Genomic DNA, 6781 nt, shown 5'->3' on the forward strand with positions numbered 1-6781 from the left:
TGTTATGAAATGATAAGGGCACTTAGAATTCACCATTCTAGCCAAAAGCAACCTGTGAATATTTCCCATTAGTTAGCCAAGTTGAGCATATCCACTTTCTTCATGTTTACCATTATGCTTAATCATCACACTTTGTTAAGCCTTTCGTTTGTCAATCCCTACCGTATTTCTAGAATTTTTGCAATGCGTTCATTGAGTTGTTGAGTAAAATGACAGTTTTATTTGTACTTTGAATTCACCGAGTCCTTTAAAAACTTTGGTTTAGATGCTCCTTTCAATCTAAAGTAATTTTATTATATTGTTTCTTCTGAAAAAAAAAGAACACAACACGGCTAAAGATCGCCCCCAAGTGGGTTTGCTAGAATTAGTTACACATGTTCATAATTAAACTAAAACAATAATTGAATACAAAGTAGACAAGAATCGAAAAGAACATGAACACCCTTTTCTCAAATGGTGAGATGCTATATCAACACTCTACAGCTCAGATCTCTTTCTTTTTTCCTTTGAATCCTCGACCCAATCCTTAATGAGCAGCTATCTTCATAATGTTGAAGTGGAAATCGTCTCTGTTTTCCTCTTCTTGATCATCACGAAGTTAGCTCTAAAGTCTGTCTCGGATACTTCAAAGTTATGCTCTTTTTCTCTCTATGTGGCTCTCTCTTTTCTTTCCTTTTCTTTTCTTTTAATTTAGGTTTCAAGACTCAACACGGCCTAGATTTGGGCCGTGCTGACCATGTCGCATTAAGCTAAAAGTGTACTTTTGCCTTTCTTCAACACAGCTTGGATTCTCCTCATGCTCTTCAGCACGGCCATGATCCTAGGTCGTGTTACTCATGGAAACCGTGTTGCGGATCACTTCTTTTCGCCTTAGGTAAGGCATTTCAACATGCCTCTTGACCCTGACTGTGCTCCTCAGCACAGGCGTGTGGCTAGGGTGTGTTGAACATTCTAACGCCTGATTCATCCGTTTCTTCCCGATTCTGGTATGATTTCTCTCTAACTTAGATGATGTGCCTAGAAAAACACTTGAGATACAAAGGAAACTAAAACAGGGTGATTCTAATACAAAAACACATAAATTGCTCTAAAAATAACTCAAGATCAAGCATGCAAAGATGTGTAAAATCAAGGATATCAAATCACCCCCATACTTGAGCTATTGCTTGTCCTCAAGCAATCAACAGTTTAGATCATAGGCTTGCAATGAACCCTTCTTAAAGTTCATGAATTGGATTACAATTAAGCAACATTCAATCTATCCCAAATTGAAACTCAACCAAAAACTAAACCAGCAATCTAAACAAGAGTAATTATCATGTTAGTGGATGAAGAAGTTAAATAGTAGATTCAACATGAAATATTCAAGAAACCATATGCCTCACAAGAAATCACTCTATGCACTAAGTGTTTAAAAGGTAGTCATCAATCTCTCAACGTAATTGTATTCAACCTACTTACCATAGGCTTGCTCATAAATCCCATCTCCGCTACTTCAAACAATCAAATATCATAATTCAAGGGTCTTTACAAGGGTTGTAATGGGGCTTAGGTTTAGGTGTGGAAACTTTGGGAGTCTGTAAATAATTTTGAACTCTTGCACTGCCTCCCCCACAATTTAGCTCAAAAAGGACTAAATGCCAAACAAAAGTAATTAAATTCACTATAGTTCCAAAGTCTCTAAAACAAGATGCTCAAAAGGTGAAGAATGAATGAATAGTCAATAAAGTACTATTTATTCTATTTTTTTCTTTTTTCTTTTTTGAAGAAGATATAATAATTTTTTTTTGGATTGAAGGGAGCATCTAAATGAGATTTTTGAGGGACTTAGTAAATTCAATAAAACCGGCATTTCATCCAACAACTCAATGAACACATTGCAAAATTTTCAGAAATAGGGTAGGGATCAAAAAGGGAAAGACTTAACAAGGTGTGATGATAAAGCAAAGTGGTAAAATGAAGAAAATGGATAGATCCAAACTTGGCTAACTAATGGAAAATATTTACAGGTTGGATTTTGGCTACATTGTGAATCCTAAGTGCCCTTATCATTTCATAACATTTTATTGTTCATATGACCTCAACAAGTGTTATCTAGCAAGTTTTAGAAATAAGAAGAATGTAATGCACACTCAAATAAAAAGAAAGGAGCATTTATGATGTATGCTCAATTAGGTTCAAAAACTCATAATTTAAATGTGTATATTTGCACAAGTTGTCCAAATACCATCAATCAAATCATCATTTAATCAATTTATACACAAAACACAAAAACTAATCAAATTCAAATTACCAACTTAAAGAATGGTCAAGCAACACTGGTTTAACCTAGCCACTATAATAAACTAAAAACTGCTCAATAATATGCCAAAAGCAACAAACAACAAGGAGGAAAAATCTTATGCTCATAATCATAACTATCAATCTTTTGAAGATAAACAAAAAGCTAATAAACATCCTAAGTATCCTAAATTATATACATCATTAATAATACAATAAATGACAATTGGAAAACATAAGAAAAAGAAAGGAAAGCCAAAACAATGGCTTACCGACCCCACACTTGTAGGATATACTGTCCATAGTGTATAAAAGAGTTGGGAAGCAACAAATTAAGTACTAAAAAAGAAAAAGAGATATTGCCCTACTCATCTTGCTAGGCTGATGGCTGAGGTGGTGCTGCTGGAGGGGGTGTATTATCATCAGCTGGAGTTGGGAAGAATTCATCAAAATGAGCAAAGTCAAAATCATTTGTCCTACTCTTCTGCAAGGCTGCCTCTATCCTGTCTCCCTAGGCCAACTACCTATTTAGGAGATCCAAAATTTGCCTCTGTATAGCATCAAAATGTTGGAACTACGCTCGAACCTCCTACTCAAACTTATCGAACCTATCTGTGTGCTGTTGCTGCATGTCAGTGATCTGATAAAATCTCGCAATCAACTCATCAATCTGCACACTAGACGGCCGAGGCTCTGATGAGGATGAAGGTTGGGAGGAGCCAAGAATATCTGTAGGTCTAGGGTGCTCCCCCTGCTCCTCCCGAGCTTCCCGAGGTATTGACCGAATAAGTCTGTATTTTGGCCCCAAGAGCCATGTCCATTGGTTGATCATCCTCATATGCTGTATAGTAGATAGGCTAACAAGGGTCATCTCGCCCACGAGCTTTAACTCATCCAATAAATCTCTGTCAAGTAGCTCCATCCTCCTAGCAATCCTGGTCACATAAGGTCCGAAACATATCTAAGTCTTCTGTTGGTCCCTAGTGACAGTCTTGCGCTGCTTCGCTAACATATATCCCATGTCCACCCTCGTTTTTTAATGCAGCACCCATAAATAGAATATGTCAGGCTGGGCGACCACTCCAATAATTTCCTCTCACCCTGTCAATGTATATGCGAGTAGGCAGTGAAGACAGAGTAAGCTATTAGAGAGGCCGGATGCCTTAGACTTGCTCGGAGTAGTAAGGCTTGTCCCCCTCAGAGATGGTCTTCTAGGCTTTGTCAAAAGAAACTCCTTGATTGTATAAGGAGCCTCTAAAACGATCTGGCTCTTTAGTCGCCTGATCATAGAGGCCAAGCGCAATACCAAATTGGGGAATACTCATCATGTAAGTCTACCCTCCCAACCGAAATGAGATGGCTTCTGGCTGCAACCAATCTTATCTGAGTTTGAAGGAAGAAGGTAGATGCAAACTCAAGTGTGAGCTCCCTATAAGTAGGCTCCATAATGCCAAAGAAGGCCTCAAAGGGTGGAGACTGAAGTATCTCTCGAACCTCAGTGGCTAGGCCGACTGTCTTTAATGCCCGCTACCTATGTCGTATGGAGTCAGGTGGAGATGGGCGGATTAGATCTGAATGCCTTCTCTTACACATATCGACCTTCTTAGGTCTCTTACACCACTTATCCATGGTACCTGCATGAAAATTCATCCAACTATTGCCAAAATTGTATTCCTTGCACTAAAGAAACAATTATTCTAATAATAGCAATACAACATTAATTTAACACGTTTTCGGCACACTTGCATTAGCTAATTCTAATTCAGTAGCATAACAGAAGAATAAGAATTTGAGCAAAATATTAGAATTAACAGAGTCAAAAAAAATAAGAACAAAATCAATAATTTCATAAACAATGGAATAAATTAGGGAAAAGAGTAAAATAGCATACCACAATAAAAGAAATCCATAATATCCACAATAGTAACTAATAAACTAAAATAAATCATAACAGCAATTCAACATTAAAGGAAAAATAAGAAATTGAGCAATATAACAGAATTGACTAAGACATTAAAAATAGAAAACAAATAAAAAATTTCAAGAAAATGAACTGATATGCATAATTTTACACATATTTGCTGACATATTATTGTGAATTTTATTAGCATTAATTATGTTTTTATTCCAAGATCACCCATGTTTTGTGTCCTTTCGTGTTTTAGGAGATTTTATAGGTCCATCATCAGTGCCTTAGCAATTTAGATTAATAAGGGCAAAAATGAATGGAATCATAACCTTTTTGACCTTGGGTTGACTTCTGGGAAGTCAATACGGCCTGTGTTGGAGCCTGTGCAGAAATTCCAGGCCGTGTAGCTTAAACACTTTGAAGCAACAAGTTTTCTAAGGGTACCACACCCTAGAGCACGGCCATGCTCGATTCAGTTCATTCTGTCAATTGGAGTCCAACATGGCCCGTGTTGGGGAACATAGGCTGGAACATGTCCGTATTTATGCAATGAATAAAAGGAACGAGCCAAAAAGAGAAAAGAGAGTTCCAGATCGACGATTTTAATTTTTGATCTTCCATTGTAATTTTGCTAGATATGTTGTCAGGCATTTTAGGGGGCTTCCAGGAAACTAATTCCACCTTGGAATTTCATGATTTGTGATCTGGATTTTGGATTGAAGATTGAGGAAGAGTTTTGGAGCAAATCAAGAAGCAATTCTAGAGATGAACTATAGCGTAGATCAAGGCTCTGAGCTATTCATCCAATTCTAGGAAACAGGAGTATATGTTTCAATTTCTTTGTTCTTTCATTGTAATTAAATTCCTATTTGCTTTAGACATGAATATGTGTAGCTAGATTGGTTGAACCTATTAGGGTTCCTTGCTTTGTTGGCTTTGTACTGAATTGTTGAGATTGTTTGAGTTTCCTTTCTTGTATTCTTTTTGCAATTAATAATATAAATCTAGTTTTCGTAACATTGATTGTATTGATTACTATTCATAGAATTCTTTTAGCAATTGAGAAATTGTAATTGAGTTCAGAAATTTAATTGCAAAAACAGGTTAATTTTCATTTACAGGTAAGGTTAATTAATTTGCCAAATTAAGAATTAACAAAGCTTAATAGAGGTGGATTAAAACTTAGGGCTTACTTAATAATCAATCGTTAGGAAGAGATTCTAACTTTAGGTTCTTAGGTTTAGGAATTCGGTTGTCTCAAGAGGGAAATGAATTCAGTTTAAAATCCATCCACGGGTAGCATAATCGGACTCAATAATCTATTATCTTTTGTTTGATATCTAGCTAGTCTAGGTCCTCTTTGGGTTTGCTTTCTTGTCTTGATTATTCTTTTTGCTCATTCATTCTCACATTACACTTAGAATTTAGTTTTTAGTAAATCTAGAAACCTCTGTTATTAATTTTAGACTAGATAACAAGGAACGAAGTAGTAACTCTAGGATTTCACTTTTCCGAGGGATGTTGCATCAATAGGTTCATTGCCTTAGTTGTAATTGCACAATCATATGCATATAAAGTTTTTGGCGCCATTGCCGAGGAATCTTTATTTGAAAATTAGAGTGAAATTCTCTATTTGTTACTTTAGCCATATTTCTTTTCTATTTTTGTCATTTACTTTTTATTCATTTATTTGTTTGGTTTGTTGCGGCCTTGTTCATTTCAAGTAGTTTATGATCAGAAGTTCTAATCCTACACCAATAGACCCTTTGCCCGGACCAAAGAAATCCCTCGAGCGCTGAGGAAGTGATTAGACGTGGAGGAGGAGCAGATTGAGATTCCTGTCCATACACCAGTAGACATGGGAGACGGCAACAAAAATGTTGTTGAAGCAAACAGGACGATGTACGAGTTTGCTAGACCTTCCTTGGAGAGGACGCACACTAGTATATTGAGGCCACCTGTTGCAGCGAACAATTTTAAAATTAAGCCAAATGTCATTCAGATGGTGCAAGAGAGTGTATTGTTTGGGGGCTTGTCCAGTGAAGATCCTAATGCCCACATCGTGAATTTCTTGGAGATTTATGATACCTTCAAGATAAATGGGACTAGCGATGATGCCATTCGGCTTAGGCTATTCCCATTTTCCTTGAGGGATAGAGCAAAGAGATAGGTACAGTCCCTACCAGCTAACACTATCACCACTTGGAGTTCTTTGGCTGAGAAATTTCTTTATAAGTACTTTCCTCCTGCTAAGACTACAAAGATGCGTAATAATATTTCTTCTTTTGTACAATTTGATGATGAGAGCATGTATGATGCGTGGGAGAGGTACAAGGACCTACTGAGATGTTGCCCACACCACGGTTTGCCATTATGGATGCAGGTGCAGATGTTTTATAGTGGCTTGAACTCAGCCACGAGGCAGATGGTAGATGCATGTGGGGCCATCAATGAAGAGCGAGCTGAGAATTTAATCGAGAAGATGGCCATGAACACATATTAATCGCAATCTTATAGGAGTAGGCCAGTGATATGCTATTTCTATAGCTACAATCTAAGGTAGTGAACCTATCGATGCAGACTAACACTAAC

At 37.0% G+C, this 6781-nt stretch overlaps 1 non-coding gene across 1 annotated transcript; it reads right to left on the minus strand.

Moving 5' to 3' along the window:
* Nucleotides 1-6450: 6450 nt before the first annotated feature.
* On the minus strand, nucleotides 6451-6556 carry LOC112534626. The gene has a single exon (XR_003078902.2). It is a non-coding gene; the product is annotated as a small nucleolar RNA R71 (small nucleolar RNA).
* Between the last annotated feature and the right edge of the window lie 225 nt (nucleotides 6557-6781).

This window comes from Ricinus communis, unplaced genomic scaffold (assembly GCF_019578655.1).
Source record: "Ricinus communis isolate WT05 ecotype wild-type unplaced genomic scaffold, ASM1957865v1 Ctg29, whole genome shotgun sequence".
In the NCBI taxonomy this organism is placed as follows: domain Eukaryota; kingdom Viridiplantae; phylum Streptophyta; class Magnoliopsida; order Malpighiales; family Euphorbiaceae; genus Ricinus; species Ricinus communis.